General features: G+C 32.1%; 1 long non-coding RNA gene across 2 annotated transcripts; it reads right to left on the bottom strand.

Annotated features, from left to right (window-relative positions):
- Nucleotides 1–194: 194 nt before the first annotated feature.
- Nucleotides 195–26,164, bottom strand: LOC142233995 (uncharacterized). Of its 2 annotated transcripts, none has more exons than XR_012721536.1 (3): nucleotides 25,968–26,164; nucleotides 25,607–25,829; nucleotides 195–271 (listed from the first exon to the last, which is right to left on the bottom strand). It is a non-coding gene; the product is annotated as an uncharacterized LOC142233995 (long non-coding RNA). The 2 variants fall into 2 exon arrangements; XR_012721535.1 differs by having other exon boundaries at nucleotides 195–248; nucleotides 25,968–26,163.
- Nucleotides 26,165–27,096: the final 932 nt, after the last annotated feature.

Genomic DNA, 27,096 nt, shown 5'->3' with positions numbered 1-27,096 from the left:
CTTACGTTACCACATTTTCATGTCAGTGGAAATGACCTCTATATAATATTTTTATTCCAGCCCTAAGGTATGCAATAATTTTTAAAAACATTTTTGAATTTGATTATTTTCAGAAGCTGTTTATGAAAAGCTTTTTTGAAAGTCTTATAACATTATCCCATTCAAAATCAAATGTTAACAAAATATATTATACACTTACCGCATCTCATCGACCGCCAATGATAGGTACCATAATGCGAACATGTTTTCTAAAAAAGAAGAATACAAAAAACTACAATCAATTCAATTTCAATTTCATTTTATATTGTTTTAAATTATATGAGAAAATATTAGCTTATTAGAGGAAGACAATAATGAAGATTATGTAAACTATATAGATATGAAATTTTGCAAAAATTTTAGATATGAAATTTTCAGAAAATTTTCTATAGGAATGAAATTCTCAGAAAATATCCTATAGAACTGAAATTTTCAGAAAATTTCCTATAGAACTGAAATTTTCAGAAAATTTCCTATAGAACTGAAATTTTCAGAAAATTTCCTATAGAACTGAAATTTTCAGAAAATTTCCTATAGAAATTAAATGTTGACAAAATTTCCTATAGAAATGAAATTTTGACAAAATTTCCTATAGAAATGAAATTTTGACAAAATTTCCTATAGAAATGAAATTTTGACAAAATTTTCTATAGAAATGAAATTTTGACAAAATTTTCTATAGAAATGAAATTTCAACAAAATTTCCTATAGAAATGAAATTTTGACAAAATTTCCTATAGAAATGAAATTTTGACAAAATATCCTAAAGAAATGAAATATTGACAAAATTTCCTATAGAAATGAAATTGTGACAAAATTTTCTATAGAAATGAAATTTTGACAAAATTTTCTATAGAAATGAAATTTTGACAAAATTTCCTATAGAAATGAAATTTTGACAAAATTTCCTATAGAAATGAAATTTTGACAAAATTTCCTATAGAAATGAAATTTTGACAAAATTTCCTATAGAAATGAAATTTTAACAAAATTTCCTATAGAAATGAATTTTGTCCCATAATATTTGGTCGTGTTAAGGATAACTGGTTTGTGGTTAATCTTTCCATATAAGACATTTGTATACCCATTCACTTTTAGTTGTCAAATTTTAATAGCATTTATTTTTCTAGAAAAGGAGGTTGGGCCGATGGAATCATCCGTCACATTCATTTGCTAGCTTTTCTTTCTCATTGCCGTTAAATTGACGTAATATCATTAGTAATTGTTTTTTGTTAAGAGATTGAATGAGTTGAAAAGAAAATGTCAAATTTGTGATCTAAGGCAAATTAATATACGATACACTTGTGCTACTATACAATTATTCAAACATATATTAGAGTGAAACGGCGATTATGAATTTCGGGCGAATTTCAATATTTTCAAGATCAGTTCATATAGTGTCGTTCGACAGTCGAATGTAGAATAGATATTGGTTTTATATCAGATTCTGGATCTACAAAATACCTTCGACATCATTAACTTTTACAGATTCGAGGAACTCACAACGATTTATATGATTATAGTGGATTAAAGTGGGTCATTTTTATAATTTATGTAAAAAGGGAGACTGTAACAATTTGTGGTATGTAGCTGAAGTGTACAATAACTTAGAGTGAAAATGAGTCACCCTTGTCGAAATCATAATATCTATAACAGAAACGTTTTAAATAAATTTAAAAAGTTGCTTTTCATTATAGCCTCACATGGAACCATTTACGTTCAAACGAATGAACAAAAAACATGCTGGGTTCCAAAGATTTTGTCTTTACACTAATGGTTTTGGTATTGATTACAACCCCATGTTAAATTTATCGCTTTTGCGCCAATTTTGCACCACTTCCGGATCCAAAAGGAACATTTTCACTATTTTTTTTGGCGGCGCTTTTTTTGCTGGGGACAATATAACAACACCAAATCAATTGTGCGAGCGTGTTGATTAAAATTGATTTAAAAGAAATGAGAAAACTAAACTTTAGCCATCTAACTTAACTCGGTGTAATTAAAGTTAAATGAATTAATTTATAATTACAAAATAACGCGGATTCGTCATTCTAATAGTCAATGTTAGTCAAAGTTATTGTTGAATAATGGAATAGTGTTTTCCATTATTCGTCCAATAATAAAGAAGCAAACTCAGGAAAGTCAACTGTATAATGATAAAGGGTAATTTTTTATCTATTATCCTTTGGCAACACTTGCATAAATAGCTAATGCACGTTTCGTGTTTTATTTCACTGTCAAACATCTTCACGTTCGCCTATAATTTAACCATTACAAATTATTGAATATTAAATTATCATTTTATTTATGTTAAGAATATTCATAGCGCGCTTCTTTTCAACGGGTATGTAAATAAGTAAAATTGTCGATTGTGGTGTGAAGATCAACCAGAAGTAGTAGTAGTAGTAGTATCTTTATTTCATAATTTTCATTTATATATACATGTTATAAAATTTTTGATTTTAAATTTTAGTTACTTGTTACAAAAAATAAATAAAGCGAAACAAAGATTTACGGCTATGACATATTGTCGTCAGCCGGAATTTAATTTTAAAAATTTGTGTATGACTAGAAGGGTTGCACATATACGAATATGGTAGTAAATTAGGAATACTCTGACATAATCAGCTTCCTGTATGTAATTGACGCTGTAATATATTTGACCAAATTTCTCCAGTCATTATCCCCTCTTCCATCTAGGATTTGTACAACTTCTTGCTCGGACAAGTATGTTTTACAAAAGAGTTGTGTCCGCTGGCCTCTAAAAATTGGACAAACACGTTTGGGATATTTGGCTTCCTTTGCGAAAAACCATAATTTTGGATTTACTTGCGTTAACCACTAAATTCCATTGCAGTATTCCTCTAATTTATTAATCGTAGTTACAAGGGCACTAGGTTCTTCAGCTATTTTATACTTCTTTGAGACCTATAAAATCGCCTTTCTTACTAACAGAAGAGCTGTTTTTTGTGGGTTCAAGTCTCTATCAATTGATATAGCTGAGCCTGATAGGCCTTTTGTATTATTTAGTACTTCTCTTAAATCATTTTCTTCTTCAAATTCAACTATGACAGTCTGTGAGTTGTTTCTCTCGAAAAGAGATTTTGCCGATTTAATCTGCGGACTAATGTTCAATTTTTCAGAGCATATTTTTCTAATAACTTCTATTGCTGGCTTTCCATTTGTTTTTCTTTTGTTAGAGTTTTTTGAATTGCTTTGAAAAGTATACACTTTTATCACCAAAAAAATTCGTTTGTTATAACATTTTTAGTTTTTCAATAAAAAAAAGTTATTTTTGAACCAACAACACAGACCATTTCGTTTATATCAAACACTGTTCTTTTCTTTTCTGACTTTTGGTCTTTAATAAGACACATTTTACAGTTCATAGTAAAAATTTAATATAGTAGAATGTAATGTTGTAATGTAATTTTTTCGGAATCTTCCGACTATATCTGGAATATATGTAAAAAAAAAACCTTTAGTGGAAGCAGGGATCGAACCCACGACCCTTGACATGCAAGTCGGACGTAGCAACCACTGCTCCACGGTGCCCAACTAAATGTATTTTTCTCTTAAATAAAGTTTGTTTAATCGGTTCGTGGGCGCCGCAAGCTATGCTATATAAATATAACTTATATGGGTAATTGTCTATTGATGACAATAACGTCTACATAGCTCAGTGGATAGTGTGTTGGCTTACAAATTGCATGGTCCGCGGTTCGATTCTCCGTCCAGGCGAAAGGTAAACAAAAAATTTAAAAATGTATAAAATCGTATAATTTCTTCTACATTGTTTGTATTACAGAAAAAGGTGCTAAGAACTAAAAAAATTCGTGGAAGTGAGAAAGATGTGAGGGAAAATGTAATTAGCCAGGACAATTTTTTTTAGTTAGTCTTTATGAAATTGTTTTTACGTCCTGGAAAAGAATAAACGTTTATCACAAAAAGTATATACTTTTCTTCCAAATACACTTCCTTCCAACGAAAAGCAAATGAGAAACGAACTTTGTTTGTCTAAAATTTCGTTTGGGAGGAAAGAATTATTTTTTTGCGTGCATGCTATAGTTTGGAAGCTTTCTTCCAGTTTATTTTTCATCAGTTCCAGTTCTTGCCTCAACCAGAAGTACTGCCATAGCTACGAATGCATCCAGAAAAAAAGCAGTTTTTTTAATTTTATGGGCTGTTGGCATCATTGGACCGAACTTCTTAAAAATGATGCGAATCGTAATGTAACTAAACAAAAATGTGTTCGTGAATGTGCGTGAGTAAAATTTCTTCGAAATCAGGCTCACGAAAAAATTCACGTTCACGATTAAAATCACACACACATTAAAATTCACATTCACGAAAACATTAACGCGCACGATAGAATTCACGCACTGAAAAAAATATTGTCTGTTAATTTGTTGTCTTTTTGCATCTTGACTACAAAGCAAAAAATCGTTCGAATATAGGACATGTTTTTCAAAACTTTATTATTTAAAGAAGTATTTTACTTGAAACATAGCATAATTTCTACTGGAATTCGAGTCTTAATTTGGAAAATAAAGTTGTCGTTAACTCGTTTTTAAAGGACTTTGATAGCATATGAAGAAACAAAGCTGAGAAAGCGAAAAATTAAAATTTGCTTCCTACACTCAAAAAAAGTTTACTTGGATTCAAAGATTTCGACCTTCCTTTAAGGATTTTGGTTTTGATTCCGAGCGAAAGATGCGGGTTCTTTAAAATAAGGATTTTTTGCACCCTATCTGGCTTTGAATCTAGGATCCATAAAATTAAAATTAGGGTACAGATCTCATTTAAGGAATTTTCATTCTATTTTTCCGGTATATTAATAAAGCTATACACGTACAACAAAATGTCAGTATAAAAATTCAAATTGTGACGGATACTTTGAAGTAAAAAATATTTTCTTAATTCCAAAAAAAAACTTTAAACTAAAGATGGTAAATCCTCAAAATAAGTCTTAACCTATATTTGAAGGGTTTTTATCTTAAATATAAAGATTCAATATTTCACTTAATTTAAGGATGATTTCTTTAAATCAAAAATGTTTTCCTTTACTTTAAGGAAAATTTGCCTTAGTTTAAAGACTTGCAACTTTAACGACTTTTGCAAAATGTGTGTCCTAAATTTAATGAAAAAATTGTTGAAGCAAAGATTATAAACTTTCTTTTAATTAAAATTTCATATTTTTAAAGAAATTTGTCCCTAATAGTGTGTAAATTGCCCATCCTAAAATTGAGGTTGCGTAATCTTTAATATCGCGTAAATATTTTTTTCAGTGTAGAAGCCAATTTAAATGAGAATTGTGTCTTTAAAGCATCCTTACTTGTATTCTCCGCTTCTTTGGCTCGGAATCAATACCAAATTTTTTAAAGTAAAGACAAAGTCTTTGGAACCGGGGATGCTTTTTTCCAGTGCGAACACGATAAAATTCACGCTCACGGTAAAATATAGGCACAAAAAATCACACTCACGAACAAATTCAATTCGTGAGCGTGAGGATTTAAACATTGTATGTATAACGTGAACGTACACGCAAAAAAATAATTCTTTCCTCCCAAACGAAATTTTAGACAAACAAAGTTCGTTTCTCATTTGCTTTTCGCTGTAAGGAAGTGTATTTGGAAGAAAAGTATATACTTTTTGTGATAAACGTTTATTCTTTTCCAGGATGTAAAAACAATTTCATAAAGACTAGCTCAAAAAAAAAATATTATTTTCTTGCTAATTGCATTGTCCCTCACATCTTTCTCACATCCACGAGGATCTTTAGTTCTTAACACCTTTTCCTGTAATACCAACAATGTAGAAGAAATTATACCACTTTGTAAATTTTTAAAATTTTTTTACCTTTCGCCTGGACGGAGAATCGAACCGCGGACCATGCATATTGTAAGCCAACACACTAACCACTGAGCTATGTACCTGTTATGGTCATCAATAGATAAATATCCATATAAGTTATATTTATATAGCATAGCTTGCGGCGCCCACGAACCGAATAAACAAAGTTTATTTAACAGAAACAAACATTTAGTTTGGCACCGTGGAGCAGTGGTAGCTACGTCCGACTCTCATGCCAAGGGTCGTGGGTTCGATCCCTGCTTGGGCCAAAGTTTTTTTTTTTTTTTACATATATTCCAGATATATTCGGAAGATTCCGAAAAAATGTTCAACATTACATTGTACTATATTAAATTTTGAACTGTAAAATGTGTCTTATTAAAGACTTAAAGTCAGAAAAGAACAGTGTTTGATATAAACGAAATGGACTGTGTTGTTATTTCAAAAATAACTTTTTTTATTGAAAAAATAATAATTTTGTAACAAACGAATTTTTTTTGGTGATAAAAGTTTAAATTTTTCGAAGCAATTCAAAAAACTCTAACAAAAGAAAAACGTTTTCGGTACACGTTTTCCAAACGTTTTTTTTCTTTGCGTGTAGGTGAATGTGAATTCCTACACACATGTCGTGCGTGAATGTGCACGAGTACACGGTTTCTAAACTTTTTTTCTTTGCGTGTAGATCGTGTGATTTAACGCCTTTAGGCTATTTTTTGTGTGGGACTATGTTAAAGCTCAGTCTATACAGAAAAACTTGTTTTAATTAAACGCATTGGAAGACAATATTGAAGCATATATTCGTGAAATATTGGCCGAAATGTTGCAAAAAGTATGCGAAAATTAAACTAAGCGGATAGACCGCAATCAACATTTGTATGAAATAATCTTCAAATATTCAATTATGTTATATCGGCAAATAATTATTTCAAGCATTTTTCTAAATTTGTGTGTTTGTGTGTTTTTCTGAAAATTTTCCTATAGCTCTTAAAAAATCACCTTTTACAACTTGACTCAGTAATTCGCCAAAATTACGTAATATCGTCACATCTAGCAACCCCTTTTACAAAACATAACGCTGAGTATCACGACAGCAAATGAGTCAATTTTGTAGGCAAGTCAATGTCAAAGTCGTTTTTTATACCCTGCGCCACACTGTGGAACAGGGTATTATAAGTTAGTGCATAAGTTTGCAACACCCAGGAGACGAGATGGATACATGGTGTCTTTGGCAAAAATGCTCAGGGTGGGCTCCTGAGTCGATATAGCCATGCCCGTCTGTCCGTGAACACATTTTTGTAATCAAAGTCTAGGTCGCAGTTTTAGTCCAATCGACTTCAAATTTGGCATAAGTATGTATTTTGGCTCAGAATAGAACCTTATTGATTTTGGAAGAAATCGGTTCAGATTTAGATATAGCTCCCATAACAGGTTGGCTGATAAGTCCCCGGTCTAACAAAGAAAAACACACAGAAAATCACTGTTGATGGTTTTTCCCTTCTCAAGATAATCGATAAAAATTATTCCATGCGCATCCCAGAGGCCATTACTTTGCCAGCGGTCTTTTGAATCTTTCCACGCTTCGGAGACGGTTCACCGGTCGCTGTCCCCTGAGCCGACTGTCGATTGGACTCAGGAGTGTAGTGATGGAGCCATGTTTCATCCATTGTCACATATCAACGGAAAAACTCGGGTATATTACGAGTTAACAGCTGCAAACACCGCTCAGAATCATCAACACGTTGTTCTTTTTGGTCAAATGTGAGCTCGCGCGTCACCCATTTTGCACAGAGCTTCCGCATATCCAAATATTGATGAATGATATGACCAACACGTTCCTTTGATATCTTTAAGGCCTCTGCTATCTCGATCAACTTCATTTTAGGTCATTCAAAATCATTTTGTGGATTTTTTTGATGTTTTCGTCGGTAACCACCCCTTTCGGGCGTCCACTGCGTTCTCCGTCCTCCGTGCTCATTTCACCACGCTTGAATTTTGCATACCAATCAATTATTGTTGATTTCCCTGGGGCAGAGTCCGGAAACTCATTATCAAGCCAAGTTTTTGCTTCCACCGTATTTTTCCCTTCAGAAAACAGTATTTTATCAAAACACGAAATTCCTTTTTGCTTCACAAAAGACGCTCTATCTCACAAACTAATTGACTTACAGACGTCAAATTTTGACACGAATCATTTGATGGTTGGTACTATATAAAAATAATATGCATTTAATACTAGCGACGCCATCTATGTGTCAGACCGGGGACATATCAGCCAACCTGTTATATATATTTCGCCCGATATGGACTTATATGGCCCCAGAAGCCAGAGTTTTACCCCAATTTGGTTGAAATTTTGCACTAGGAGTACAATTAGTAGTGTAGTCAAGTGTGCCAAATTTTATTGAAATCGGTACAGATTTCTATATAGCTCCCATATATTATATCGTTCAGCCGATTTACACTCATATGACCACAGTGGCCAATCTTTTACTCCGATTTAATTGAAATTTTGCACAGGGAGTAGAATTAGCATTGTAGCTATGCGTGCCAAATTTGGTTCAGATTTAGCTATATCTCCCATATATAGCTTTCGCCCGATTTACACTCATTTGACCACAGAGGCCAATTTTTAACTCCGATTTAGTTGAAATTTTGCACAGGGAGTAGAATTAGCATTGTAGCTATGCGTGCCAAATTTGGTTGAAATCGGTTCAGATTTAGATATAGCTCCCATATATATGTTTTTCTGATTTCGACAAAAATTGTCAAAATACCAACATTTTCCTTGTAAAATCGCCACTGCTTAGTCGAAAAGTTATAAAAATGACTCTAATTTTCTTAAACTTCTAATACATATATATCGAGCGATAAATCATAAATAAAATTTTGCCCATATTTTTTACTAACATTGTGTTCCACCCTAGTACATTAGCCGACTTAAATTTTGAGTCTATAGATTTTGTAAAAGTCTATCAAATTCTGTCCCGATCGAGTGATATTTAAATGTATGTATTTGGGACAAACCTTTATATATAGCCCCCAACACATTTGACGGATGTGATATGGTATCGAAAATTTAGATCTACAAAGTGGTGCAGGGTATAATATAGTCGGCCCCGCCCGACTTTAGACTTTCCTTACTTGTTTTGTACTGCAATGTTGTAAACAGAGAGCGAGAATCAAATCACACATACAAATATCAGCCCCAAAAAATGCAACATTTAGTTAAGCTTTATTTTTGTTTGAACTATTGGAGAATATTGTTATGATGTAATTGCTGTAAATAAAAGTGTAGGACGCACACATATACATATATCTAAATACGGCTGGACCCCTTTTTATTAAATATATAAATAAATATGGATATAAAAAAAAAAAAAAAAAAAAAAGGTTGATAGAACACAAAAAAAAGATTAACTAAATATCTACATCCAAAACCTGAAAAATAGAAGATCATAGTTTTTCATGAGACCTGTTTTAAATTGACAGACTTTCAATCATAACGCTAAGTTCTTTACCACCCATCGTAGGGTTAAATTTTTTCGTTACATCAAAAATTTTACGAATTTTATTACGTTTTCTCCTTTTCATGTAAAGTAAAAAAAAATCGGCTTAGGCCTTTTTTCATACCCTAAACCACATAGTGGTCAGGGTACAATAGGTTTGATCGGCCAAAAAATGTGCCTACCAGAAATATTGATTTTAGACCCCATAAAATATATACCGATCGACTCAGAATCACCTCCTGAGTCGGTCTAGCGCTTGGTGTCCGTCTGTCCATGTATTTGTTGTTCACAGGATTCCGGTCGCATTTATTAACCGATTTTGATGAAATTTGGTACAGGGAGTTTTTTGGACACAAGGACGAACGCTATTGAATTTGGAAGAATTCGGATCAAATTTAGATATAGCTCCCATATATATGTATCGCCCGATTTCGACAAATAGGGTCACGTTGCGCGTTTTTTCAAACGGATCGTCACCAAATTTGGCAAAAGGTAATCTTTTCCATCGCCCTTCAAGTCTGCAAAATATCATCCAAATCGGTTCAGATTTAGATATAGCTCTCATATATATGTATCGCCCGATTTTCCCAAATTTGGCCACAAAACCCTTATTTATCAACCGATCTTACTCAAAGTTGGCTAAATATAATCTTCTATAGCACTAACTATATGTGCAAAAAATCATCGAAATCGGTTCAGATTTAGCTATCGATCCCATATATATGTACCGCCCGATTTTTCTAAATTTGGCCATAAAACCCTTATTTATCAACCGATCTTAGCCAAATTTGGCTAAATGTGGTCTTCTATAGCACTAACTATACGTGCAAAAAATCATCGAAATCGGTTCAGATTTAGATATAGCTCCCATATATATGTATAGCCCTATTATCCTAAATTTGGCCATAGAACCCTTATTTATTAACCGATCTTACTAAAAGTTGGCTAGATCCAGTCCTCTATAGTACTAACTATATGTGCAAAATTTCATCGAAATCGGTTCAGATGTAAATACAGCTCCCATATATGTATCACCCGATTTTGAAAAATTCGCCCCTAATAACCTTATGTTTGACCATACAGGCCTCATTTCTTAACTGATCTTCCTCAAATCTTGCACAAGGTAACCTTTTGTGGTATTAATCAAACCCGCAAAATATTATGGAATTTGGTTCAGATTTAGATATAGCTTCCATATATATGCATCGCTCGATTTTCCCAAATTTGGCCATAGTACTCTTATTTATTAACCAATGTTACTCAAATTTCACATTTTGATGTACTAGCCGATCGTACTTATACGTACTTGTAGCTCTTACATAAGAATATTGCTCGATTTTTACAAATTTGTATTTATTACCCACACTAATTTAACGACTCTCTTTTTTAATAATGGGCTCAATATTAGTGACATACTAACTCCGTAGGTGCAATATCAACACAGCCAGTGGTGCTAGAAGTAGGGGAAATTCCCTATATGTAGGGTTTTTCTAATATTTAGCGTCTTGTAGGGACGTAGGGCCACAATGTAGGACGTTTTCACTCAACACAATTTGTAATCATTTTTACATTTTGGTGGCTCTAGAGGAGGAAATTAGAAGCCGGCATGGCTTGATCTTTAACAATGTGTGGTAAACTTTATTCCTGTAGAGAATTTTGTCAACATTTTATTTCTATAGAACATTTTGTCAAAATTGTACTTCTATAGAAATTTTTTTCAAAATATTATTTCTATAAAAAATTTTCTCAAAATTTTATTTCTGTGGAATTTTTTCTCAAAATTTTATTTCTATAGAATTTATTGTCAAAATTTTATTTCTATAGAAAAATTTCTCACAAAAATTTGTTTATAGAAACTTTTTCCAAAATTTTATTTTTATAGAGATTTAACAAAAAAGATTACTAATTTGGGTAGAATTCTACCAACTGTGGCAACCGTGGTGGTAATACAAATTTATATTCTAAGTTATATACGTTGCATATTCATGTTTTAAGATAATAAAGTACTTAGAACCATTTTTGTTTTGTAAAATTTTTTCAATTTAACGAAAAATATAGTAGGGAAAATTGTTTGGGAATGTATGGGAAAGTAGGGAACTTTTTTGTCCTTGTAGGGTAAACCGAACATTTTCCGTGGCAACATTGACTATGAGCTATAGTCAGATTAACACAAAGCACCCATAGACATGTACCCCTTAATTTTCTTAAATATGCAACTGCGGTTTATCTCCCAGACCTATATGTTACCCCACAAATGCTTATGATTACTAATTCTGTAATGGTGGTTTAGGGTATGATATAGTCGGCCCCGCCCGACTTTCTACTTTACTTACTTGTTATTTTAAACCATCGATATTAGACCTCACAAAGAACCATTTCCCATGCAAGTACTGCTATTATTTTGATCACAGGTGTATATAATTTTAACGCAAATCTATAAAACATAGATACAAGTTGAAAATTGTCTTTTTATGGTTTGTGGCGTTAATGATGTTTACAAATGGTGCAAGTGTATTTTTTTCTATAGCGCTGTCATGCCTCGTCATTCAATTGTACCAGCTATTCAATAAAAAAGATTGCCAGCCAATAAAAAAAAATAAAAGGAATTTCAATCGAAATTAAACGACAGACGTCCAACATTCATTTGGCAGGCTGAAAGGCAAGTTGTTGTCATTCTTAAGAATTTCGCCACAAATAATTTCGGCACACTGAAGCAAAAATATTTTGACTCTACGTGTTACAATCTAAAAATATCGGCTTATTGCAAATGAAACGCATTTTTTGCTTGATTTTCAAATTCATTTTTCACTCTTCTCTTCGTTTAATTTTGGTCGGTGTTGTATTTGCTCTCGTAATTGTATAGCAAATATTTCACACAAAAAAAATGAAATAAGATAATCTTGTTTGTTTTTATTTTTGTTTGCCGTTGTATTCTACCGGCAAATATTTGTTTGTGTGATAATTTGTATAGGGATTTGTTGAGAGTTTCACCTAGCGACGTTCTTTCTTTAAGTTATTATGGCTAGAAACATAGTCCATGAGTACTGGAGTCGGTTGGAATACCTTTAGAGAAAGCTATTAGAATGAAGAATGAATGAATAAAAGAACTGCATTGATTGCGAAGACACGTAGAATATGTTACTTCACTAAAGGTGTACACGTGAATAATTTTGTACTCACTTTCATAAAAAACAAGTAAGTAAAATAGAAAGTCGGGCGGGGCCGACTATATCATACCCTAAACCACCCTTACTGAATTAGTAATCATAAGCATTTGTAGGGTAACATTGATATAGGTCTGGGAGATAAATCGCAGTTGCATATTTAAGAAAATTAAGGGGTACTTGTTTATGGGAGCTTTGTCTCAATCTGACTATAGCTCATAGTCAGTGTTGCCATGGAAAATGTTCGGTTTACCCTACAAGAACAAAAAAAGTTCCCTACTTTCCCATACATTCCCAAACAATTTTCCCTACAATATTTTTGTTAAATTTAAACAAATTTTGAAAAAACAAAAATCCATAGAAATAACATTATGAAAAACTTTTTTATAGAAATAATATTTTGAAAAAAATTTCTATAGAAATACAATTTTGACAAAATTTTCTATAGAAAGAAAATGTTGACAACATTTTCTACAGGAATAAAGTGTTGATAAAAATTTCTATAGATTTGTGGTAATCTTAAAATTTTGTTAGATTTTTCTTTGGCTGTTGTTACCAGCCAGTAACGGTTAGTAAAAAAGTGCCACGTGACCCCATTTGTCGAAATCGGGCGATACATATATATGGGAGCTACACAGTCTCACACAAGTTTACATACGGTTAAAGAATTTATATTTTCATATATATATATATATATATATATATATATATATATATATATATATATATATATATATATATATATATATATATATATATATATATATATATATATATATATATATATATATATATATATATATATATATATATATATATATATATATATATATATATATATATATATATATATATATATATATATATATATATATATATATATATATATATATATATATATATAGTGTGTTGGCTTACAATGTGCATGGTCCGCGGTTCGATTCTCCGTCCAGGCGAAAGGTAAAAAAAAAATAAAAATTTATAAAATCGTATAATTTCTTCTACATTGTTGGTATTACAGGAAAAGGTGTTAAGAACTAAAAAATCTCGTGGATGTGAGAAAGATGTGAGGGAAAATGCAATTAGCAAGAAAACAATGTTTTTTTTTTTGAGTTAGTCTTTATGAAATTGTTTTTACATCCTGGAAAAGAATAAATGTTTATCACAAAAAGTACATACTTTTCTTCCAAATACACTTCCTTAAAGCGAAAAGCAAATGAGAAAAGAACTTTGTTTGTCTAAAATTTCGTTTGGGAGGAAAGAATTATTTTTTGCGTGTACATGGACAGACGGACGGACACCAAGCGCTAGATGGACTCAGAAGGTGTTTCTGAGTCGATTGGTATATATTTTATGGGGTCTAAAATCAATATTTCTGGTAGGCACATTTTTTGGCAGATCAAACTTATTATACCCTGACCACTATGTGGTTTAGGGTATAAAAATGGTCACCTCGCTTATAGTAACTCAACACTGAATAGCATCTTATGTTTGAAATTTATCTTTTAAGAGTGCGTAGATGCGAAAAAGAATTAAATACCGTCACCTGACGAGAATAAAGTGGTAGTCGTTAACATCATATACAGAAAAAAGTCCGTAGTTAAACTAACTTATTTTTTAAGTATGTCTCAAACATAGGGTTTTCTTTTTCCCGGACTTTTTCCATTCCCGGGAAAACGGGAATTTTTTTTCGAATTTCCCGGGATCCCGGTCAAAGGGAAATCTGCTTCGATGTGGCATATATTTGGACTTTTGAATAAATTAGAAATCGCCTAAAGCTACAGTTATAAGGCGCTGTGTGGGCCACTGACAATGTATTATTATGTTAATCGTTTATATCAGCCATAAATCATACTAAAATAAAATATCTTGTAATACACAAAAAACAAAAAACTTTTACAATAGTTACAATGGTCAGTCTCATCCGATATATTGGGATTTTTTACATTTCAAAAATTGTATGGAAATGATAGAAACTTTTTTCGATGTCACCATCATAAAACAGAGTCACTATACTTCACTATATGCAAATTTTCGATCAATATTCCCAAAAGAAATACACCATCTATATTTGATATTAGAGTAACTATCATAATAAATGTTGCCATTTTTATAAACACATCCTTGCCATAATTATGAAAATATTTTAAAATTATGCATTTGCAAAAGTGGCTATATAACATAAGGTAAAATGACCCATTGTTCATAAAGTTTCAATTAGTGTACCAGTCTATTGGAATGTCGGTTTACAGAAATATGACGATAATAAATTAGGAAGAGCAACCTTCTTTTAAACAATTGGGAGGCCTGGGCTAGAACCCACGACTATGTGTTTCGCACAAGGCAACTATTACTAATTGGTACCTAATTCAAATAGAAGAATGCAATTTCCAAAGTAATTGAACATCTAAACAAAAATATCAAAAACAATTAAATTATTTTGTATATTCCTCTATACTTAGTCTAAATTATACCCCATTCACATTAGACTCAAAATCTACTAAAAATGGATTTGAAATCCCTTATTTACAAAGAAAAATACAGTTAAAAATTGTTAAAGTAGATTTTGGAAGTGTAATGAGTATGATGATTTACCAAATGGTACTACAAATAATGTTTTTTTGTAGTATTTATCCCTCCATTTTATACAAAATGTTGTAAAGAAAAAATCGCGGAAATTCCCGTACTTAATTCCCAGGAAATCTGGAGCGAAAAAATAGCGACTTCCCGGGATCCCGTTCCCGGGGAAACCCCTACTCAAACACTTTATGAACGAAACGAGAGCATAAAGTTCAATGAACGCACACCTACATTTATATGAACGAAAGCAGAAGAAAAATTTCGTTCGATTCCCCAAAAAAATAAGAAACTACTGAGGGGTTAATATGATAATGATTTGGCTCCGATTATTATTTCTTTATCTTTAGTTTATTTTTGCCTTCATGAGAAGGAAGAATGGTAGTTAAAAATTAATAAAAACAAACTCAGGAAATTCTCGTTATTTTAACAACGCATTACAGCAACCTCACAAAATGGAATACATTTTAGTTCAATTTTTCGCACGCGGTAGTTCATTATTCCCATAAAACAGTTCACTTTTTTCTGTGTAAGGGAATTCATCCCATGAGCGTGATTATGTTCGTGAGTGCGCAGTTTGGTCTTAATGCATCTTGAACCGAAATTCCATTAAACTTTTTATTGAATTGTATTGAATTGAAATGTATTGAAGTGAAATGTGTTGAACTCAATGTATATTTCTATAAAAATTAGATCTAGTTTGTAAAGCAATGAATTAAGAACAATACAACACTGAATTAAGATTTTTGTAATGACGAGTGGCAACTCCTTTTATCTTTTTTATCCGCTCTTATTTTATGAGAAGGTTCCTGTCATGTAAAACAGGAAATATCCTTCTTATTGCAGCTTGAGTGTCGTCAACCAGATCACATCGTTGCCTCTCGTCGCCCATAGGAATCTCTCCCGTCAACCATAATAAATGTAAGTGACACGAAATCACACCTGTTTTAATTTGGGTTGCCGAGAGTATTTCGTCGAAGCAACTGGGGGTATTTGCTAGAGTTCCCAACTCTAACTTTTGTTATTTATTGGAACCTACACGCAAAAAAATAATTCTTTCCTCCCAAACGAAATTTTAGACAAATAAAGTTCGTTTCTCATTTGCTTTTCGCTGTAAGGAAGTGTATTTGGAAGAAAAGTATATACTTTTTGTGATAAACGTTTATCCTTTTCCAGGATGTAAAAAAAAATTCATAAAGACAAACTCAAAAAAAAAAACACATTGTTTTCTTACTAATTGCATTTTCCCTCACATCTTTCTCACATCCACGAGGTTTTTTTGTTCTTAACACCTTTTCCTGTAATGCCAACAATGTAGAAGAAATTATACGATTTTATAAATTTTAAAATTTTTTTTACCTTTCGCCTGGACGGAGAATCGAACCGCGGACCATGCACTTTGTAAGCCAACACACTAACCACAGAGCTATGTACCTGTTATGGTCATCAATAGATAAATATCCATATAAATTATATTTATATAGCATAGCTTGCGGCGCCCACGAACCGAATAAACAAAGTTTATTTACCAGAAACAAACATTTAGTTTGGCACCGTGGAGCAGTGGTTGCTACGTCCGACTTGCATGCCAAGGGTCGTGGGTTCGATCCCTGCTTCGACCAAAGTTTTTTTTTTTTTTTTTTTTTTAACATATATTCCAGATATGTTCGGAAGATTCCGAAAAAATGTTCAACATTACATTGTAGTATATAAAATTTTGAACTGTAAAATGTGTCGTATTAAAGACCTAAAGTCAGAAAAGAACAGTGTTTGATATAAACGAAATGGACTGTGTTGTTGTTTCAAAAATATCTTTTTTATTGAAAAAATAAAAATTTTGTAACAAACGAATTTTTTTGGTGATAAAAGTTTAAAATTTTCGAAGCAATTCAAAAAACTAACAAAAGAAAAACGTTTTCGGTACACGTTTTCGAAACGTTTTTTTTCTTTGCGTGTAAGTTCCACTCAACAACCAAGCACTGGTGTATTCACGAACCTAAGTTCATTGTTGTTGCAATACATTCGATGTCTTGACGAACCTAAGTTCACCTCTAAATCTCGCCAATAGGCATACTACACAAAGATAAGTAAGCTCTTCAGTTACTCACACATGATTAACAAAAAAATTTCGTTTTACGTGAAGGACAAGAAATACTGGGTAGTCGAAAAAGTCTCTACATATTTCTACTCAAACTTCAACTCATTTGTTTATATTAATAATTAACTTTATGTTCAATATTGTTCTACTATCTTTTGCCACTTGCCCGCTAGAAATATTACTCTATCAGTGTAAAACTTTTTGGTAGAAATTTTCTGTACCATAGTAAAACCAAGTAAGGAAAGTCTAAAGTCGGGCGGGGCCGACTATATTATACCCTGCACCACTTTGTAGATCTAAATTTTCGATACCATATCACATCCGTCAAATGTGTTGGGGGCTATATATAAAGGTTTGTCCCAAATACATACATTTAAATATCACTCGATCTGGACAGAATTTGATAGACTTCTACAAAATCTATAGACTCAAAATTTAAGTCAGCTAATGCACAAGGGTGGAACACAATGTTAGTAAAAAATATGGGAAACATTTAAATCTGAAGCAATTTTAAGGAAACTGCGCAAAAGTTTATTTTTGATTTATCGCTCGATATATATGTATTAGAAGTTTAGGAAAATTAGAGACATTTTTACAACTTTTCGACTAAGCAGTGGCGATTTTACATGGAAAATGTTGGTATTTTGACCATTTTTGTCGAGATCTGAAAAACATATATATGGGAGCTATATCTAAATCTTAACCGATTTCAACCAAATTTGGAACGCATAGCTACAATCCTAATTCTACTCCCTGTGCAAAATTTCAACTAAATCGGAGCAAAAAATTGGCCTCTGTGGTCATATGAGTGTAAATCGGGCGAAAGCTATATATGGGAGCTATATCTAAATCTGAACCGATTTCAACCAAATTTGGCACGCATAGCTACAATGCTAATTCTACTCCCTGTGCAAAATGGATGTTGCAAACATATGCACTAACTTATAATACCCTGTTCCACAGTGTGGCGCAGGGTATAAAACTAACTTATTGGAGGTAATGACCAAATCATGAACATTTGAACTACCATTTAGGAAAACATTAATTAATTTTTATAAAATTGAACTGACTTGTGAAAGACATTTTCTAATATGTGTAATTAAAATTTTCGTTACTAGAACGAAAAACTTTTATAGAATAGAAGTTACGATTAAATTAATGGTTTAATGTGGGTGTATTTAGTGAAGTCACCAATTTTTCCCTGTATATTAACAATGAAATTTATTTCTTCTTTGAAAGATTATTCACTGTGTAACCAGTACCGCTCTCATTCATTTAAACAATTCGAAATGGCGCCGTTTCAAAATAGTTGACCGCAACAAATGGCCAAACGTATAAACGGAATCATAAAATGGCATGAAAATTGTTTATTTCGTATATCATATGCAATGACCAATTGAAAATTGCAATGTTGAAAAGCACCAAAAAAGAAAACTTGAACAGATGTGAAAACATAAAGCCAATTCTCTTTTAGAATTTTGGCTACATAGAAACCATACAAAATAACAAAGCCAATTTGATTGAGAAGATATAATACACCACATCAAATATGTCACTCATGATTGGCATCTTTAAATTAAAGATATTTTGATCGATTTAAACCTCCATAAATTTTTATTTCAGAAAATACAAAATTCTACAAATAATTCTTAGCATATTTGTGAGGCTTTTTATTTGTAATGCAAATATTGAAGATCTCAAATAATTTCAATGATGAATTTACATCTTTATCTTAAGGACAAGTTGCCATATTTCATAGGTACACGATTTTAATGGAAAGGCGAAACGAGATTTCAAAACGATTTAGTGAACAAAACAAATTTACTTTTAAATAAATTTTCTTTATTTTAAAGAAATTTTGACTTAATATTGTGTATTTTATCTCTTAAAATGTATGTTACATAAATTTTAAGTCAATATTTCCTTCCTTGTTTTAAGTCAATATTTCCTTCAATGCTGTCAAGGTTCAATTGATGCATGGTCATAATACGGATAAAATTATAATCTCTACTATATAAAAATAAGTCGGGTTTTCCTTCCTGACGCTTTAACTCCAGAACGCATGAACCGAACTACAGAACGCATGAACCGAACGGAACGGTTTTGCATTCGTTGGAAAGGTTTCGGGCTCCCTAAGGTTTATAGCAAAGAAAAGTTTCGACGGAAAAGCGGGAAAATCTTTTTTTATATACAGCGCGATCTCGGATGCAACTTCACCGAACCGATTTCCACGGTTTTGCGTTCGTTGGAAAGATCTCGGGCTCTGTGAAGTTTATAACAAAGAAAATTCAAGAAATGTTTCAACGGAAAAATCTTTGTTTACATAAAGCGCACATTACAAAAATTTATATTTTGAATTCATCGCAGTTGCTTTTGTTATAAAATAATTTTATTTGTTTCACATGAAAAATGTGGTGAAAATAGGGTACCTCATTTTTTGATATCTGCTGGGGGAGGGGGACAACCCCCTTACCCGACTTTTTCAAAATTGGGCCAAAGTTCTCCGATTTGGATGAAATTTCCAAGGAAGGTTAGGGGTGATGTCTAGACAGAGACCCGCTACTTTATTTTGCGATATTTGGTCGCGGAGAAGGACCACCCCTCTATATGACTTTTGTTTAAAGTACAGTAAAAAAAACCAAAATTCTCCGATTTATTTGAGATTTACAGAGAACACGCCGTAAGGTTATGAATTTATTATGGGGTACCAAAATTTTTTAATATTTGGACGGTAAGGGGGACCTCCCCCTTGCCCGACTTTTTGAAAATTGGGACAAAATTATCCGATTTGCTTGAAATTTTCAGGGAAGGTTGAAGGGGGCGTCTAGGCAAAGAACGGTTAATTTATTTTTCGATATTTGGATGGTGAGGGGGGGGGGCTGGGTTCCCCTTTGTCCGACTTTTTTTTAAAGTACAGTGAAAACACTAAAATTTGTAGACTAACTGAAATTTTACGGAGAACTTGGGGAGATTATGAGGTATACGTTTTTTAAATATTTGGTCGGGGAAACTAAAAAGGCACAGGGAGACCTCATTTCTCCGCAAGTACGCACCGTAAAACAATTAAACTTTTCCAATTTACTTGAAATTTACAGAGGATGTGGGTTAGGTTATATTATTATAATGGATATCTGATTTTGTGATATTCGGAAGGGAAGAGGGGCCTCCCCTTGCTCCGCTGTTTAAAAATTGGGCTTATAATTTGATTAAGATTTTCTGGGACGTCTACACAATATACGCTATTTTTCGATATCGGGACAGGGAGGGAGACCTCCTCTAAAACTGAAAAAACGAGAATTCTCAAATTTACAAAGACCGCAGGGGAAGGTTATGAAATCAATATAGTGTACATGATTTTTGGGTATTTGGACGGGAATCTTCTCCTTGCCCCACACTATGTAACTTGAAGGAAAGTTTACAGATTTTCTTGAAATTTGCAGAGAAAGTGACGTCCCTTTTAAAAAAATAGAGCAAAATCTAACCTTCTCTGATTTACTTGAAATTGGGAGAAGATGATTAAATTTATACAGGGTACATGGTTTTTCGATGTCTGGTTGGAGAAGGGGAAAAGTGAAGTTGGGTAGTTTATGAAATGAATATAGGGTACGTAAATTTACGATATCTGGTCCGGGAGGAGCGAAGGAGGGGGGTTCCCTTTTGCCCGATTTTTTGAAAATAGAAAGTAGAGGATTGTCGATAAATGGGAACTCGGTACACAATTTAATGATTTTTCCACAGACTTCTACCAGACCTTTTTAAGTAAACAACTTAAATTTACATAAAGTAAATTTAAGGGAGCCACCGTGGTGCAATGGTTTGCATGCCCGTCTTGCATACGCAATGTCGTGGGTTCGATTCCTGCTTCGACCGAACACCAAAAAGTTTTTTAGCGGTGGATTATCCCACCTCAGTAATGCTGGTGACATTTCTGAGGGTTTCAAAGCTTCTCTAAGTGATTTCACTGCAATGTGGAACGCCGTTCGGACTCGGCTATAAAAAGGAGGTCCCTTGTCATTGAGCTTAACATGGAATCGGGCTGCACTCAGTGATAAGAGAGAAGTTCACCAATGTGGTATCACAATGGACTGAATAGTCTAAGTGAGCCTGATACATCGGGCTGCCACCTACATAAAGTTGACAGGCAACAGGACAGGAAAGGCAAGTTCTCCGTGTCCAACACTTTAACAAATGTTAATATGGTAAATTTTTTAAGTACTTTTTCCGATTTATTAGACGGTATGTTGTTTGTCCCCTTGACAAACCACGCTTGAAATTCACAGGAAATGTAGAAGATTGTCCAACGATTTGAATACAGAACAATTAATAAACAAAAAAATGGTTGAATGTAATGTACGGGGCACGTGTGTTGAAACCATGCACTGAAAAAAAACATGCCCGGTTCCAAAGATTTTGTCTTTACTTTAAAAAAGTTGGTATTGATTCCGAGCCAAAGAAGCGGAGAATACAAGTAAGGATACTTTTAAGACACAATTCTCTTTTAAATTTGGGTTTTGTGTACTTGCTTCTAGGAAGCAAATTTTAATTTTTCGCTTTCTCAGCTTATTTTCTTCATATGCTATCAAAGTCCTTTAAAAACGAGTTAAGGACAACTTTATTTTCCAAATTAAGACTCGACTTCTAGTACAAATTATGCTATGTTTCAAGTAAAAAACATCTTTAAAATAAAGTTTTGAAAAACATGTCCTAAATTTGAACGATTTTTTGCTTTATAGTCAAGGCGCAAAAAGGCAACAAATTTAAAGACAAATTCATTAAATTTAAAGAATTTTTCTGAATTATTAAAGTCAAGTTGACCTTAGCCCAAACATTTTTTCTTTCATGTTATGATACCCATTTTTAAGTCAAATCACTTAATTATAAGGACATTACGACTTCATTGAAAAGTTTATCGAATTTCGGACAAGGAAAAAAACTTTATATTAGAGAAATGCGTCTTCTATGCTAAGCAAAATTTGCATTCGTATTTTAAGCCATGAAATCTTTGACTTCACGACAATATTTTTTCAGTGTGGAGTGAATAATCAGTACTTCAGTTTTTGTGCCAGTCTTCCCCTGACCTACTCTTTAAAAGAGTTCAAATCTTTTCGAATTTGTTTTCAGGTCGAAGGATATGGTTGACTAAGTTAACGAAAATATGCTTCGGGAGGCGCAGCGAAGCGGGCAGGGTTACGCTAGTACAGTATAAAATTATTCATTAAAATTAGGCTAATGAATTTCGAAATGTATTTTCTTCTATTAATGTCGTATTCTTAATGAACAAAGAAAAAATAATTGAAAAAATCTCATTACGTTAATTTTGAGTTATATTTTTAGCATGTTTATTGATTATCCTAACAAAGCTAATCATATGGCATACACTAATAGAAAACGCGACATTCCAAAATCTTGAACAGACTTTCATGTTTTTATGAACGAAGTTCTTTAATGTACAGTCTAGAAATAATCGTAAGTCGTTATGGCAACGCCATCGATGGTGCAATGTACTAAGGCGATTGTTAACGCATATGGAACAGACAACCCAATTTTCATTTGTTATGTAAATTAAGTGCAAAAATGGAAAAGTGTAAATTAGTATTCATAGTATAGCATTTAAAATTGATTTTCCCAGATATAATAATAAATAAATAAAATATTAATATAATAATAATAAAAAAAATATCCGATTCGTGATTCGAACACGGGTCATCACTGCCTGATTATAAATTCGTAAACATTAGTTTTTAAAATCATGAACGCTAGTTGTTGTTTTGATAACGCGTGGTGTCCCTTTTTTGGTTTTATTTTTCTGATTTAGTCATGAAATTAATTGATCCAATTAATTTTGTATTGAATTTGCATCAGGAAAAATATTCATGATTGAAAAATGAGATAATCAATTATTTATTGTATTATTATTTATAATTATTTTACCTTTAAATGAAAAAAAATCTTGTAATTTTTCTTACGATTAAAGGTTTTTTATGAATTTTCTGATTATAATTATATATTTTGCATGTTAGCCAAAATTTAATGATTCTAGCACATACTCGTACATAGAAACTAATTTTTATTTGGGAATATTTTTAATATAATTAAAATATTAATTTAGATAATTAATATTTTAAATAAAAACGTAAACACTCTCAAACATTTTCTTAACTAACTTAATTTTTCTAATTTGATTACTAATTTAATTGTATCAGTAAATTTTTTAAGTGCTTCAACGAATTTATTAATTCGATATTTTAGTGATAATTTTTTCTGTGTTGTCACAGTGCGGTAAAAAGAATTTCGAACTTCTTCTTACACACAAAAAATTTTGTTTCTGATTCAATCATGAAATTAATTGATCCAATTATTTTTTAATTGAAATGTCTTCAATCACAGAAATGATAGTATCAATGAAAAAATTAATTGATTCATTTAAAAAATTAATTGATACTATTCATTTTTGTGATTGGTTTTTTGTTTCAATTAAAATATTTGTTGAATCAATTAAATTTTTAATTGAATATTTTTTAAAACTCAATTGAAAGTTTAATTGGAAAAATTTTCGTAAAATTTTTTTCTGTGTAAAGAAGGCAATTTTAATCTGTATTTCGCCTTGTAATAAGTACGAGCTACTGCACCCAAAGAGAAAATACTTTCCCCGTAACGAAATATTAGGCAAACGAAATTCCTCTTTCTTATAAGTTATTTTCTTTTAGAACAAATTAGCCAGAATTTATGATAAGCGACTCAATGATTTTTTATTTGTTTTTAAAAAAGAATTTTTAACGTCAAAAGCTCTCTAAATTTTCGTCCCTCAGAAGATCCTTCTTTCAGTGCACGTATTAAAAAGATGATAGTTCGTTTGAGCGTACGTCTAAGATGAACTCTAGCAAAATCGAAAAATGTGCTTTATTTTAAATATAGCGAAATCCAAGCGTGTGAAAAATGTCAATAGTGTTTATTATACTGTAACAGATTTCCTTCCAATACATTCGACGTTAAAGATACACCCCGCACTGGAAGGCCAATTGTTGGAAATGCCGATAAAATCATGGACAGCTACACACAAAAAAAAAAAGTTTGGAAAACGGATATCGGAAAAGTTGCAAACTTTATCACAAAAAAAATCCAAAATCTGACTTTAAGAGTAATTTACCTTAGGGATATGTCTGAAGACACGAACATGATTAAAATCGAGAGCGTTATTTAACGTTTAACATCTCAGGTCTCACTAAAATTGTAAATGGATTCAACTCGTAAGCGTTTTATGTCCGTGGGCGGGATTATTTTCGTGAGCGTATTTTTCCGAATTTCGTACGCACACTCACGAAGAAATTATTTTCGTGACTCACACTCACGCACGACATTTGGTTTGTTAATCACACTCACGCCGTGGCCATCAGCGTGAGTCACGGAAATTTTCGTGAGTCACGACAGTTTCGTGTCACGTGCACACCTCTACTATAAAGTGGTGAAAGATATAATATACTCAGCCCCTCCCGACTTTAAACTATTCTTACTTATTTTTGTTTTGTGTTTACATTATGATTTCAACGTAAATTTAAGAGAACCACTCTAATATACCGGCAAATCATTTGCAAAAATAAACAATAACAAAAAATATTACTCATACGTTAAGAAGGGGTAGAGGAGTATATGCATACGTAGATATGTCAAAATGTTTCATAGAAAAGTGGTGATAGTACATAGATATTTTGGCTTTTAGGAAAGAAAATATTTCTATAGATATTCAAATGGATAGAAAAGATAAAACACACATCGTTATGTTATTAGCACCATACTGAGAATGACCAATATATGAACATGCATACATATGAAAGCCATGGACAAACAGCATCTCTGGTGTATTAGACGACTATGACTACGAATATGATGAAATGCAAGTAGCATTTGATGTAAGTAGAAAATCTATAACATGTGCCCAATTTTAATTTATTGTTTTCTTTGCATTGTCTTTTTCCCATTCACTCTAATTCGTTTTTGAACAAAAAGCACAGTATAAAAGAACAAAGTATATCAAAGGGGAATGTCCTTATGTATAAACAAAAAATAAGAAAATATATCCCGTTACGTCACCTTTAGGTATAGAGAGAATTTGTCATAGGAAAACGTAACAAAAGCAAACATTTTTCTTTAGGTCATTGTTTTTTATTTTTACTTTTTTACGATACTACATAACTCGTGATGCGTTTTCGTATACACGTTTCTTTCGAACTAATATACAAACACGAATATCTACTTTTGTGGGACACTTCAACATTTCCATTCAATAGACAGCTTATGTTGATATTATTAATCACTTTTGTCGCTCTCCTCGACTTTTGCAAATTTGCAACATGTGAATAAGTGTTACTCACCTTTTGTTTGTTCTGCTTAGTTATTTCTCCCTCACAAATGCTGTGTTAGTGGTGGTGGGGCTTGTGTTATGTTATTTTTGTTTTGTAATGCAAAAATATAAACTTTTTCGTTGATTTTATTTTTCTTGGCTTCTGGTGAGTCGGTGTATTAGTTATTTGGTTGTCGTAAAAACAGTTTGAAGCGTTAACTTTCGTTTGTAGCACTTTGGGTAGAAATGGTAATCTATAGGTTTGTTGTCGTATGTACCATAAAGGGGGTTAGTCACATTGCACATACATTTTAGAAGATGAAAAATATTGTTGAATAAAATTAAAAATTCTATTAATAGTCGTCCTCTGTTATATTATAGAAATTATTTACCCAACTATTTTAGCTTTGAATTCTTTACTTTCTTCACAATCAGTAGCCTTCAGGAGTGAGCCTTCGATTCGTTTGCTTATAATCTCTAACAGAAATTACAAAAATTCGTTTGTTATATTCCTTTTAGCTTTAGCACACACAACACCAGTAGAACACCACTGAATTTCGTTCTCTTTATACAACTGAATGACTGGTGTGCAATTTGTCAGCTACCCCCGGCTAGAGGAAAACCAAATGTCAAATTGTGTTGTTTTTGCTCTCATTCTATCCATATGCCATAAATGCAGAAGTGTTGGTGTGTTTGTGTACTATTGCTAAACCTTTATTTTTTTCTCTTTTGTGCTCTCATATCTCTTTTTAGTAAGTGAGTAAGTGAAGAATCTCTTTATTATATTATTTGTGTATTTGGGGTGTGTAGTAAGTTGAGTGGGGTAGCCAAAGCTTCTTTGATATTTTTGGAGTTTTCTTCTTCTATATAAAAGACAAGCTTTCTTTTCCAAGTCTAGCGTGGCGTATACTTTTTGTAACAATTGTGTGTATGAATTTAACATACATATCTGTATACGCCCCATGGTTCGGCTCGCAAATATGTAATCAGCGTTGCCAGAATTGTTTCACAAAAAACCGCTAGATTTGTCCAAAAAACTAGCCAAAAAAAGCTAAAAAATTTTAAAAAATAGCTAGAAAAAAAGCTAAAATTTTTTGTATCAAAAGTCACATTTTTGATTGAAATTTAACAAACTTAAAGGCTTTATTTCACTTAAAATGCATATTATTTTAATTATATTCATTTTAATTCAATTTCTGTGAGACTGTAAGAAAATTTAAGTCATATTATCTCTGTTTGCGTGCTCGATACATTTTGATTACTATCACAAATTTTTACTGGAAGTCCTTCGTTTATATTTCCTAGTAAAAACATTTTTCCCAGTAAACTTGCAATTGCCAGCTGGTTAATCATCAACAAGTCCAATGTGCGATATATTGCATAATGTCACATAGAACTGCATTAGAAAATATCAATATATTTCGTTTTAACTGAATTAATGATAAATTCGTGAACGTGAACACTTCTCCTAATTTTACCCAAGAGAATAAAGCCCATTCTAACTGTCTTGCAAGTTTATAT

This window comes from Haematobia irritans, chromosome 4, assembly GCF_050003625.1.
Source record: "Haematobia irritans isolate KBUSLIRL chromosome 4, ASM5000362v1, whole genome shotgun sequence".
NCBI lineage: Eukaryota > Metazoa > Arthropoda > Insecta > Diptera > Muscidae > Haematobia > Haematobia irritans.
Note: the sequence above shows the minus strand (reverse complement) of the source record. Positions and strands in the feature narration are given on the sequence as shown.